Here is a 13,394-nt window from a genome sequence, read left to right as displayed (position 1 = left end):
GGGTTCATGGACCCTTGGGAGTTCCACTGATGAGTTCTTGGGGTCTAGAAGTTATCTATGAATATTTAAAATTTTAGATATCCTTCTATCACATTCCAAAGTTAACATAAATGCCTTCTAGGTCACCTGGCTAGCCGCCTCATAAGTGAGTCTGGAAACAAGGATTTACTGTTCCACACAAAGTACTTATCTTGGCACCCAGTTATCAACTAAAATAATATCACGTAACTTTTTAAAAAATGTAGATATAATTCACATACCATAAAATCCATCCTTTTAAAGTGTACAATTCAGTGGTTTTTAGTATGTTCACAAGGTTAATGATTCACAACTATTACTACTATATAATTCCAGAACGTTTTCATAACCCCTAAAAAAATCCCTACGCCCATTGGCAGTCATTACTTATTCCTCTTTTAGGGGAGCAGAATTTGCCACCCTGAACTATGTCTCTTTGGCATACTGATTGTTTTAAGCTGGTTATTTTCTGGTAAACAGCAGACAGGGAAGGGCTCTGAAAACCAAGTAGGAGTTGCCTTTTCATAAGAAACATTTACATTTGTAAGGGAAATCTCCCCTTTCTACCTGGAAGAACATGACCAAATCTCTATAACATCAGTGGGAAGGCAACTTAAATCTGCATCACCATCACCTTTGTTTACTGTGCTTTTCCTGGTAACCTCCCAAAACTGACTCTCCCCACTCTAAACATCTTTTGTCTTTAGCTGATGATGGTATTTAAGGTGAGGCCATTTTGGTGAATTACTCAGTTTTCCTGGGTCTCTCCCACATATACATGTAATTAAACTTTGATTTTTCTCCTGTTACTCTGTCTCATGTCAATTTAATTCTTAGACCAGCCAGAAGAACCTGGAAGAGTAGAGGAAAATTTCTCCGTCCCTGCTCCCTCTCCTCCCCAACCCCTGACAACCACTAATCTACTTTCTCTCTCTTTGGATTTGCCTATTCTGGACATTTTATATAAATGAAATCATACAATATGTGGCTTTTGAGTCTGGCTTCTTTCATTTAGGATGTTTCCAAGGTTCATCCATGTTGTAACATGTATCAGCACTTTATTTCTTTTTTAACGGCTGAATATTTTCCCATTGTATCCCATTTTGTTACGGAATGCAAGGTCATGTGCCTGACACACAGTGAGGCCAGACAAACCAAAACTTCGGAGTTTAGAGCAGAGAAAGTTTTTTTGCAGGGCCAAGCAAGAGAATGTGTGGATTGTGCTCAAAAAACCTGAACTCCCCTATAGGCAAAATTTGGGATGAGGGCTACAGGGTGTGTGGCTTTCTTCCAGTTGAGTGGTGGTGAGTTTAACAGGGTGGTGTTTCAGGAATCTTGTACTCAACCTTAAGTTACCATCCTCTGCTTGGGTTCCTGCAGAAGAACTCAAAGATTTTGTTAGGTATATTCCTTCAGAAGGAACCAGGACCTTGTCCCTGCAGTATTGTTTTTTGACTTCTCCTCCCCTGTTTCTGCATTCCCTCTCTTCCCGGATTAACAACTGTTTGAATCTGCCCTTTGGAACTCATGCAAGGTCTAGGAGGCTGAAAGAAGCCTATTTCCTACAAACAAAAAACAGGGGATATGGAAAGGATTTGTACATGGGAGGGCCCCACAGGGTCCTGCTCGGTTTCAGTTTGTTTCCACTTTCTGGCCATTGTGAATAATGCTGCTGCTGAAACCATGTAACTCTGATTGGGACTTGAACCCATGCGCTGGGACTCGAACCCAGCCAAAACCCAGATTGGGACTTGAACCCACAGTCTTTTAACTGAGATCACACACCTGGTCTTAGGGCTTAATGAAGCTCAGGTTCTTGATGTCTCATTGCAGAAAGAATTCAGTGAGAGACAAAGTGATAAGTAAGTAATGGATTTATTTAGAGACGAACACATTCCCCAGACAGAGTATGGGCCATCTCAGAAGGCGATACAGTACCAAGGTATGAGGTTGTCAGTTTTTATAGGGGTGGGTAATTTCATAGGCTAATGAGGGGGAGGATTATTCTAAGTATTTTGGGAAAGGGGTGGAGATTTCCAGGAATTGGGCCACCACCCACTTTTTGATCTTTGATAGTTGGCCTCAGAACTGTTATGGCACTGGTGGGTGTGTCATTTAGTTTATGCTGATGTATTACAATGAGTGTGTAATGAGGCTCAAGGTCCACTGGAAGTCAAATCTTCTGCCATCTTGGATCCAGTTTGTTCTAACCAGTTTTTGTCATGCCCTTTGTCTATGTCATTCTTTTAAAGTTTGTGCCCTGCCCCCTTCCCTCCTGTTTCACCATGAGAAACCTTTAATTCTAAGTTATAAAAATTTGGGTCTGTAAGTCTTCAGATATGTTCTTGGGGTCTGTGATTTCTCAAATTTGAGAAATACTGCTGCAGGATGACTCCATTGCTTAATAAATAAAGAAATTGATCAGGTCACACAGAGTTAATGGAAGCTTCTATGATTCATAGCACAAGCTTGCTGTCTTTCTTATCTATGAGAAGTGGACATCTTGATTTAGGGTCTTCCCAAGTTATCTGTTTTGTTCTTGAATGGCAAGAGCCACCACTAGCAGTATGGTTAACCCTTAACCAATAACTCTGGTGTATGTTGATCCAGCCCAGATGCTTGGCAGCTTTTGATTCTCCAAACTCTTGGCCTGAATACTGGTAATATTTCCTCAGGCTAAAAGCCAGCAAAAAGAATCACCTGGCCAAACATCCCCATTCAGCCTGCTTGTTCAGTGTCCTCCCAGGGGAGCTTTTTGGACAAACAAAGCTTGTTGACCCAGTTTGAAGGCCTGGAAAACTATCATGTGAGTCACTGGGACAGCAGAGCTAAGTGCCAGGCCCTTGAGAAACTTTAAGCACAGGCCTCCAGTGTCATTCGTGTCCCAGTAGGGTGGGACCTGGAATCCCAGGGAAGCCTGCCTCTTTTCACTCAGCTGCTCCTCTAAGTGGTTTCCAAGCTCCTTGGCTCTGTGTATGGTGCTGCATAGGCCCATTCCTGTTTTCCTCCACAGCGGGCTTTGACTCTAGCTGTTCAGAGAGTGACAGCTCGGTTGTAGGAAACCAAAACAAACCCAGATATTTAGAGGAAGACATGTAGTATTGTTTGGAGCAAGGCCACAGGCTCTCTCTGGGAAGGAAGTGCTGAAGCAGCTATAAAAGTTTCAAATTAAAGACCAAGAATCCAGAGGCAGTATTTTAAAATAATAGTCACACGAGTGAGGCAGGGTCTTGCAAAAGAGTACCTCCAGATTACTTAAGGAGTGTTTTATAATGTTCTGAAGATGCTACTTCCTAAATTACACAAAGAGCTGGAGAAACATAGCCAGAAAAGCAATGAGGGTAAAACTTGTTACATTTAGATGGGGTGGACAATTTATAGCTTAGATGGTATGATGTCAGAAAGAGTGCCAAAAGCTTTACTGGTCCTCAAATAACTCTCCCATGGGTATATAGAACTGCTGGGGAAGGGTGAGTACCAAAGTGGGGGCTTCTGAATATCTAGTACAGCCTGAGGACAAAAGAGTAGGGGTTGATAGGAACAGGTGTGGAGAAAGGTCACTCATGGCCTTTATCTGTTCCTTTTTTTTTTCTTTCTTTTTTTTTAAAGTAACACCTTATTTCAAGACTTATTCTAGAGTCTTAATCATGAGGAGGATATAGTTTTAACACATAAGTTGATCCAGGATTGTATAATTGTATAAATTCGTGTTTGGTGGGTGTTTTAAGAGAGTGAGTGACTATTAAATTCCTCCCACTATAGGAATGGCACATGAAGTCTCTCTCCTTCATGGTTTTGGAGGATCAACTTCTGCGCCTGGAAGAACTAGAAGAAGACCATTTGATTACCAAGCTTTTGGTATCTTCAGCCCCACTACTGTCTTTCCCCTCACTTCACTTCTGACTTTCTCCCTTTTTCCTTTCTGCTTCTGTCTACTTCTGACAGATCTGGCAAAAATACAGAAGATTTGCAGAAACAGGCTGTTCACTTCCCACCCTGGTGCTGTCACTGCAGATTGCTTCAGAGCTGCTGTCTCCTGTGCTTGGACAAAGTGTCGGGCATCCTTCTTTGTCCTCACAATCCTGGTGTCTGCCCTGTGCGCTGAGTGCCTTTCAGAGCCAGCAGGCCAGCCCCAGGTATGCCCTCTGTGTGCTTACGCAGAAGACTGAAGGGGTCCTAGAGAGGCTATTCAGAATCAGACAATAAAGATAAAAGAGGGGCGGAATCAGGTAAAGGTAAGCATTTCATGTGTCTAACTGTATCTTCCTGATGCGTGACAGTAATGTGCTAGCAGCACTGTCCATCAGAACTTTCTGTGATAATGGAAACCTTCTACATCTGTGCTGTCCAATATGGCAACGACACATGGCTATTGAGCACTTGATGTGTGGCTAGTGAGGAATTGAAGTTTTTATTGAGTTTAATTTTACTTAATTTAAATAGTCACCTATGACTACTGACTATTGACCTAGAGATACTGGTGTTTTAAAAGATAGAAGAGAAAAAGTAGGAGGCCAGACATTGGTGTTTGAGTCCTGGGTTCAAAACCCAGCTCTCCTATGTCATTAGCTTTGTAACCCAAGGAAAGACACTTAACCTCTCTGTACCTCTTTTATTTTTTATTTTTTTCAATTAAGGTATAGTTGATTTACAATGTTGTGTTAATTTCTGCTGTGTATATATACATCTTTTTTGTATTCTTTTCCACTATGGTTTATCACAAGATATTGAATATAGTTCCCTGTGCTATACAGTATGACCTTGTTATTTATCCTCTCTGTACCTCTTTTTACACAGCTGTGAGGTGGGGCTAATAATGTCCACTTTATGGTGTTGTGATAGGTAAGATGGATGGGGCCTTGGGTGGGAGGAAAGAGTCATTTACCAGTGTACTCAATCAACAAAACTGGCCACAAGTTATCTGGGAGTGGCAGAGGAGGCCCAGGGGATGTGTACCCTTTTCACAAACCAGGGTGTGAATTAACACCTGTGTTGCCAAATTGTTGCAGTTGCATTAAGATCTCACATTCAAAGCTCCTTTTACTTTTTCAATGTTTTCACTGGAGTCTTCCACTTTTATTCTGAGCTCTGTTCCCATCACCTCTCCAGTCAGCCAATAGTGTGATATTTGTGCTGATGTTGACCTATTCACAAAAACAGGTAACAAAATTCTGTTCTCTGGAAGGCAACAACTGTAATCTCCGCCACCTGAGAATCCCATACACGGCTTCCACATGACTGAGAAGAAATGTTTTGTCCTGCTATCTCATCCTTTCTCTGGCTGAGTCTGTAAATACCTGCTACTCAGGCACTCGGAGTATTTCAGCAACTCCAGGTTTTAATCTAACCTTTGCACAAACATTTGCCTATATCTTCATGCCTGTAATTATTTAATTGTTTTCTTTTAATGCCTATAAATAGGAGCTCTGTCATCTAAGAAAAGATCAGGAAAAACAGAACCATAGAACTAAAACTCAGAAAACCATTTCCCATCTTGTGCACAACCACACCCCCTGTTGACCGAGGCATGCCACTTTAAAACTACAAAAAAATTTCTCTGCAGGTTGATTGAGGGAAAATTGATATACCATAAATTGCACTATTTAAACTGCACACTTCGATCAGTTTTAACATGTGTACATGCCTGTGAAACCACCACAGTCAAGATAATGAACAGTTACATCCTAGCTTTTCCATTTTAGGGTCAAACAGGGTGAGTGCTCCCAGCTCAGAACTAACTGGTAAAAGCAAGACCTTCCTCTTCAAAATAGTGGCGCTGGCCCTGAAGGGCCATCTTCATTTCACTCTCTGTTATCGTTGGAGAGGCAGCTCTCCATTTGACCTCTCTGTGGCTTTTCCTCCTTCCCCACAGTTACAACATTCCTCATGCTGTTTAAGGCCCCTTTCTCTGCTGAATCATCCACTTCTTATCAATAGGCTCCTTTTCAATCTTAAAAACAAACAAAAACAAAACAAAAAATTAAACACCTCTTCCTAACTCCTCCCCATTCCTTCCTTCAGTCACTCATTGCTCTCTCTCCTGCCTTCTTGTTTGTGGCCAGACTTCCAGAAATAGTTGTACAAATTCACTCTCTCCACTTCCTCACTCCCTCCTCTCTCTCAAAGCCACCCCTCCCCATGACCACACAGACACTGTTCTTGGCCAGGTCACCCGCTAACCTCCCTGTTGCTACATCCAGTGAACCCGTCTCAGTCCTTATCATACTCTGACACCACTGACCACTCTGTCCTTTGTTTGGTTGCTTTTAAAAAGTAACTGATGCTCCTTTTTAAAAAACAGTCAAACAATGAATAAAAGCATTAGGAGGCTCCTCCTAGTCTTGCCCTGTCCCACTGCTGCAGCCAGAGCTGCAAGAATCCCTGTTCAGCTGCCCACTGCACAGAGTAGCCTCAGGAAGTCCCAGAAATTAGCCACTGTAGACTTCTAACTTGGGGAAAATCCCTTACTCGCTCTATTATAGACACCAGAGAAGCTAAGAAATGTTTATAAACAAGCACACAAACAAATTAACAAAAAGAGAAGGGAGTGCATTTAGTGACTCTTGAACTTTGGTCTTAAGAGTTGCTTTCAATACTGCCTTAGAGGTGACATGGTGGCTGGGTCTGCATGACTAGCCCCTGTTGGTCTCTCCAGGTAAGAAGCCCTTCTGTGCCTGGCTTTCCTAATAGCCACCTGTTGTGTTCCTCTTTCTAAAACTTATCATTAGGAAAATGATAGGAATGAAGAATATAGGCATCTGGAATCTTGTGAAGCTGATTTAGCAGCTATTAAGGCCTATAGGTTTGTAGACACATACAAAAAAATGGGGTTTTCATGACCAGTGTTTTTACCCAAGACAAAGTACAAAGCAGGAAATAAAAATCACCCCCTAAATCTTACCACCCAGAGCAATAGCCATAGCAATTTTGGTGAGTATCCTTTACACATCTCTATACTGTATATACACAAAGAAGTGTATATACAGTTTCACATACATAGGATCATAATTTACATGTTATTTTGTTATTGCTATTTTCAGTCAGACTGTGCAATGGGTAGACTTCCAAATCAATAACTATAGACTAACACCGTGATTGTTAACGCTCGCCAACCATTCAGGATATTTATAAACCATGATTTACTCACCCAGTCTCCTATTGTTGGGCAGTTAGGTTGTTTGCATTTTCTGATACCATATATTACACAGTGATAATCATCTTGTGTTCAGCTTTTCGCTTTTGTTCAATTTGCTCCTCAGGCTAATTTCTAGAAGTGGACTAGCTTAATACAATGGCGTGTACATTTTACATTTTGATACAGTTAGGCTAACTTCCTACCAGAAATGTTATACCAATTTATTTTCCCACAGACACTGAATTTAAAACATCTTTGCCCCACTGTCACCAACATTGGGTTTTATCCATTTCTGGTTTTAAATGTGGCTTTTGTAGACTGATTCCGTTTGTTTGATCGATTTGAGTATTTTTCTTTCGATAAGTTAATCTCATTCACGTTTGTTATTGTAATTATTATGTATAGTTTTAGTTCTGTAATCTTATTTTGTTTTCTGTTTTTATGCTTCTTTGGCATATCTTTATTTTTCTACTTTTCAGTAGATTATTGTCTTTCTGGTAATTTTTTTCTTTTTAATTTATTTTATTTTTTAATTTATTTTTGGCTACGTTGGGTCTTCGTTGCTGCGCACTGGCTTTCTCTAGTTGTGGTGAGTGGGGGTTACTCTTTGTTGCGGTGCTTGGGCTTCTCATTGCGGTGGCTTCTCTTGTTGCAGACCACTGGCTCTAGGAGCGCGGGCTTCAGTAGTTGTGGCACGCAGGCTTAGTTGCTCCGCGGCATGTGGGATCTTCCCAGACCAGGCCTTGAACCCATGTCCCCGGCACTGGCAGGTGGATTGTTAACCACTGTGCCACCAGGGAAGCCCTTTCCGGTAATTTTGAGGGTAATTTTGCTTGCTTTTAATTCTGTAAATGGACATTTGTGCCTTTCATTATACACCTAGATGCACATTTCTCAAACAGTACGGTATTTACTGCTCTCTAAAAATAGCTAACATTTATTGTGTGTTTACTGTGCCCACATACCAACCCTGTGAGGTAGGTGATGGTGTGTGTTCTTTCCTTCCTCCAACTTGCCTATATCTCCAGGCCTGGTCATCTAATCTGTGGGGTTTGTATACTCTTAAAATTCCCTTGGAAAGAAAAATCGCACGCTGGTTGCATCTGAGCTCAAATAGCACCTCCTGCCCAATTGGGCAGTGATGATTATTTCTGTTTAGAACCATTAAATATCCCTCCTTCCTCCCACCCTGACAGTCGACAGTATCCCAAAAGCATTATTTTTTAACCAATCCAAGCTGTGCTGGTATAGACTGCACTTTCATGTGAATAATCTCATTGGGTCCTCACAGCAAGCCTGTAGAAAAGCCTCTAATCTCCCACGTTAGTGACAAGAAAACTGAGGTTTAAAGAAAGCATGTGTGATTTGTCTTTGTGATTGGTACTCTGTGGATGCACTCAGCTAATGTCCCTTGATAGCCACATTAAAAAAAAAAAAGAATAGGGGCTTCCCTGGTGGCGCAGTGGTTGAGAGTCTGCCTGCCAGTGCAGGGGACACGGGTTCGAGCCCTGGTCCGGGAAGATCCCACATGCCGCGGAGCAACTAGGCCCGTGAGCCACAACTACTGAGCCTGCGCATCTGGAGCCTGTGCTCCGCAACAAGAGAGGCCGCGATAGTGAGAGGCCCGCGCACCGCGATGAAGAGTGGCCCCCGCTTGCCGCAACTAGAGAAAGCCCTCACACAGAAACGAAGACCCAACACAGCCATAAATAAATAAATAAATAAATAAGCAAATATGGTTAAGAAAAATATATTAAAAAAAAAAAAAGAATAAAACAATCAAAACCAAGATAATCCAGAACACCAATTTAAAATTATTTATGTCCTTGCCAAAGAATATAATTTTAATTGGATGCTATTTAGCTCTTATCTCTCTGTTGAAAGAAGTTATATTTGTGAAAAATTGCTGGAAGTGTGTAAAAAGTCCATCCATCTCTCTAAATTAGCATTTTCTAAAAGGGGTTGATTGGATGTTGTGCAGGATGTTACTTAGGTGTTACACAAAAAAATGAATATGGTCAACTAATGATGGAAAACACTGAGTTACAGTTGTTCATGGAAACTGCTTGGAGAGTTGCTTTTAATAGGCTAGTGTGAACAATGAATCTACAAGATGAAGATATCATATGCAAACTGATTTGACCTCTATTAATGTCTAATAGGATACTAGTGTTCTGTGGAATACAATTTGAGAAACACTGCTGGGTGGGCAATGGTTTCCCATCAGATCACCCACTAATTATTAATGGAAGTAGGTAAGACCAGGTCCGCTAAGCATAAAGCAATTTTTGGAGAGAAATTTAAAACATTTCATTTATTTGCTTTCAGAATTAAGAACAAAGATCATAAAACTCGATTTGAGTGAGAAGGTGAACCAGTATTTCTTGGATATTTACTCTATGTTGGCTCTTTCACATACTTTATCTCCAGTAATCCTGACAACAACTCTGGGGTAGACATCATTTCCCCACTTCACAGTTAAGGAAAGTAAAGTTTAGAGGGGATAATAATTTGCTTAAGATCCACAGTCCTTGGAAGTGAGGAACTAGGATTTGAATCCCTGTCTATCTGATCTGAAGCCTGTGCTCTATCCTCTATATTACTTCTCAAATTATTTTAAAATGTTTTTCAATATTAGAAAGCTAAGGGAAAGAAATAGAGGGAAAATAAGATAAGGAAAGAAAATGAGAGAAGAAAGAGACAGAAATAGAGCAAGAAAGGGAAAGGCAGACAGAAGAACCAAGAGAGAAAGCCTGGGTTGGTTTGTTTTAAGATAGCGACACGGAGCTGTACAAAGAAAGAAGGGCATAGAGATAGATATGTATTTTTTAAAAAGTCAAACACAATTCCTAGAGTTTTGCACACAGAGACAGATACACAGAAGCTGACTGATGTTTGCACAAACATCCCTCTTTTTAAAATGCAGACCTTTTTTTTTTTTTAAACATCTTTATTAGAGTATAATCGCTTTACAATGGTGTGTCAGTTTCTGCTTTATAACAAAGTGAATCAGTTATACATATACATATGTCCCCATATCTTTTCCCTCTTGCATCTCCCTCCCTCCCACCCTCCCTATCCTGCCCCTCTAGGTGGTCACAAAGCACCGAGCTGATCTCCCTGTGCTATGTGGCTGCTTCCCACTAGCTATCTATTTTACGTTTGGTAGTGTATATATGTCCATGCCACTCTCTCACTTTGTCCCAGCTTACCCTTCCCCCTCCCCGTATCCTCAAGTCCATTCTCTAGTAGGTCTGCATCTTTATTCCCGTCTTGCCCCGAGGTTCTTCTGACCATTTTCTTTCTTTCTTTTTTTTTTTAGATTCTATATATATGTGTTAGATATGGTATTTGTTTTTCTCTTTCTGACTTACTTCACTCTGTATGACAGACTCTCACTACAAATCCACCTCGTTACAAATAACTCAGTTTCATTCCTTTTTATGGCTGAGTAATATTCCATTGTATATATGTGCCACATCTTCTTTATCCATTCTTCTGTTGATGGACACTTAGGTTGCTTCCATGTCCTGGCTATTGTAAATAGAGCTGCAATGAACAAAAAATGCAGACCTCTGAGTTAGTAATCCCAAAGGTAAACATAGCTAAAATCATCAGTTAAAATATTTTTATTTCTATGTCAAGTTGGGAAGTACAGATGTTTTTGAAATCATATCTTCATGAATTTTGGTTAGAAAAATCTCTACTGTCCTTGGAAAATAGAGAATGCCACATTTCATAGGAGAAAATGGTCCCAGAAAATCATTCCTATCTTGAGAGCCCTTAGAATATCGCTAATAAAAACTTTCAAAACTAGATGCTATTATTAAGATTTTTAGTCAGGATATCTGGTCTGATATTTGTGCTGTGTGTTAGATGGAATTAAGATAAGAGCCAAATCTGGCATGAGAGTGGAAAGGAATTCTTCTTCTCTTTCCTAAAATGTTGGGATTGTAGCTAGATAATGTGCTTTATGCAATACCTAGCATGATGTTTAAAATTTAGGCTTTTGAAATGAGACTGTTGATTTCTTTTGTTCCTTTATAACTAAAGATCTTTGGAGATAGGGATGGAGATAGGGAATACCTAGTGGTTTGACTAAAGACATGCTAAAAACCAATTTGATAGGAAATAATTTTGTTAAAATGAGGAATTAATGAAAATTATATCTTCTTATTTGTTTATGTCTTTGTAACTTTTTGCACCATGGGGTGATTTTTATAACTGTGTGCATCTGTCAGAATATTTGCTTCTTTTCATTTTAATTCATCCTATGTGATCAGCTAGTTATTTTTATTTTCTTTAAGCTCTTTGCAAGTTTACCAATATGTTTACCAGTTTCTTTGCTCACAATTGCTTCTGGCACCCATTCCTTCCCTCATAGTTCAGTTTCTTTCTTCCTGAGTGTATCCTTTAATAGCTTTTTCAGCAAGAACCTATAAAAAAGTAAACTCCCAGTATTTGTATGTCTGGAAATGTCTTGAGTGAGGATATAGAAGTCTGATATTGTCCCTCAGCACTTTGGAAATGATATTCCAATATTTGGACACCTATTTTTGCTCATGAGAAGTCTGCTGTAAGTCTAATAGTCATGACTTTGAAGATAAGCTTTATCATCTCTGTGGTAGTTTTAAGATTTTTCTCTTTGACTTTGATGTTCCATAGTTTCACTGCAATGTGTCTAGGTAAGGGTGTGTTATTTTTCCTGCTTGGCTAGTGGGCTTCTTCAATTAAAAAAAAATCCTTAGGGAGACTTTCAAGATGGTGGAAGAGTAAGAGGTGGTGATCTCCTTCCTCCCCACAAATACATAAGAAATACATCTACATGTGGAACAACTCCTACAGAACACCTACTGAACGCTGGCAGAAGACCTCAGACTTCCCAAAAGGCAAGAAATTCCTCATGTACCTGGGTAGGGCAAAAGAAGAAAGGAAAAACAGAGACAAAAGAATAGGGACGGGACCTGCACCTCTGGGAGGGAGCTGTGAAGGAGGAAAAGTTTCCACACACTAGGAATCCCCTTCACTGGCAGAGACGGGGGGTAGCAGTGGGGGAGCTTTGGAGCCAAGGAGGAGAGCGCAGCAACAAGGGTGTGGAGAGCAAAGCGGAGAGATTCCCGCACAGAGGATCAGTGCCGACCAGCACGCACCAGCCTGAGAGGCTTGTCTACTCACCCGCCGGGGCAGGTGAGGATGGGAGCTGAGGCTCGGGCTTCGGAGGTCAGATCCCAGGGAGAGGACTGGAGTTGGCTGCGTGAACACAGCCTGAAGGGGCTAGTGCGCCACAGCTAGCCGGGAGGGAGTCCGGGAAAAAGTCTGGAGCTGCGGTAGAGGCAAGAGACCATTGTTTCGGGGTGCGCGAGGAGAGGGGATTTAGAACACCGCCTAAACGAGCTCCAGAGACGGATGTGAGCCGTGGCTACCAGCGCGGACACCAGAGATGGGCATGAAATGCTAAGGCTGCTGCTGCAGCCACCAAGAAGCCTGTGTGCAAGCACAGGTCACTGTCCACACCTCCCCTCCCAGGAGGCTGTGCAGCCCGCCACTGCCAGGGTCCCGTGATCCAGGGACAACTTCCCCAGGAGAACACACAGCATGCCTCAGGCTGTTGCAATGTCATGTTGGCCTCTGCTGCCGCAGGCTTGCCCCGCACAACGTACCCCTCCCTCCCCCCGGCCTGAGTGAGCCAGAGCCCCCTAATCAGCTGCTCCTTTAACCCTGTCCTGTCTGGGCGGGGAACGGACGCCCTCAGGCGACCTACACGCAGAGGCGGGGCCAAATCCAAAACTGAACCCCAGGAGCTGTGCGAACAAAGAAGAGAAAGGGAAATTTCTCCATGCAGCCTCAGGAGCAGCGGATTAAATCTCCACAATCAACTTGATGTACCTGCATCTGTGGAATACCTGAATAGACAACGAATCATCCCAAATTGAAGAGGTGGACATTAGGAGCAAAAATATATATATATATTTTCCTTTTTCTCTTTTTGTGAGTGTGTATGTGTATGCTTCTGTGTGTGATTTTGTCTGTATAGCTTTGCTTTTACCATTTGCCCTAGGGTTCTATCTGTCCATTGTTTTTTTTTTTTTTTTTTAGTATAGTTTTTAGTGCTTGTTATCATTGGTGGATTTGTTTTTTGGTTTGGTTGCTCTCTTCTTTCTATCTTTCTTTTTTTTCTTTTTTAATTACTTAAATTAAAAAATTTTTTAATAATTAATTTTTATTTAAAAAACTTTATTTT

General features: G+C 41.2%; 1 long non-coding RNA gene across 2 annotated transcripts in view; it reads left to right on the top strand.

Moving 5' to 3' along the window:
* LOC132359298 (uncharacterized) overlaps positions 1–4,638 on the top strand; it is a 33,183-nt gene extending 28,545 nt beyond the window's left edge. For both annotated transcript variants that reach the window (XR_009500806.1, XR_009500807.1), the window contains exon 3: positions 3,781–4,638. This is a non-coding gene — a long non-coding RNA (uncharacterized LOC132359298). The remainder of the gene's footprint in view (positions 1–3,780) is intronic.
* The last annotated feature ends 8,756 nt before the right edge of the window (positions 4,639–13,394 follow it).

This window comes from Balaenoptera ricei, chromosome 2 (genome assembly GCF_028023285.1).
Source record: "Balaenoptera ricei isolate mBalRic1 chromosome 2, mBalRic1.hap2, whole genome shotgun sequence".
NCBI classification, from domain to species: Eukaryota; Metazoa; Chordata; class Mammalia; order Artiodactyla; family Balaenopteridae; genus Balaenoptera; species Balaenoptera ricei.
This window is presented reverse-complemented; position numbering and strand designations above follow the sequence as displayed.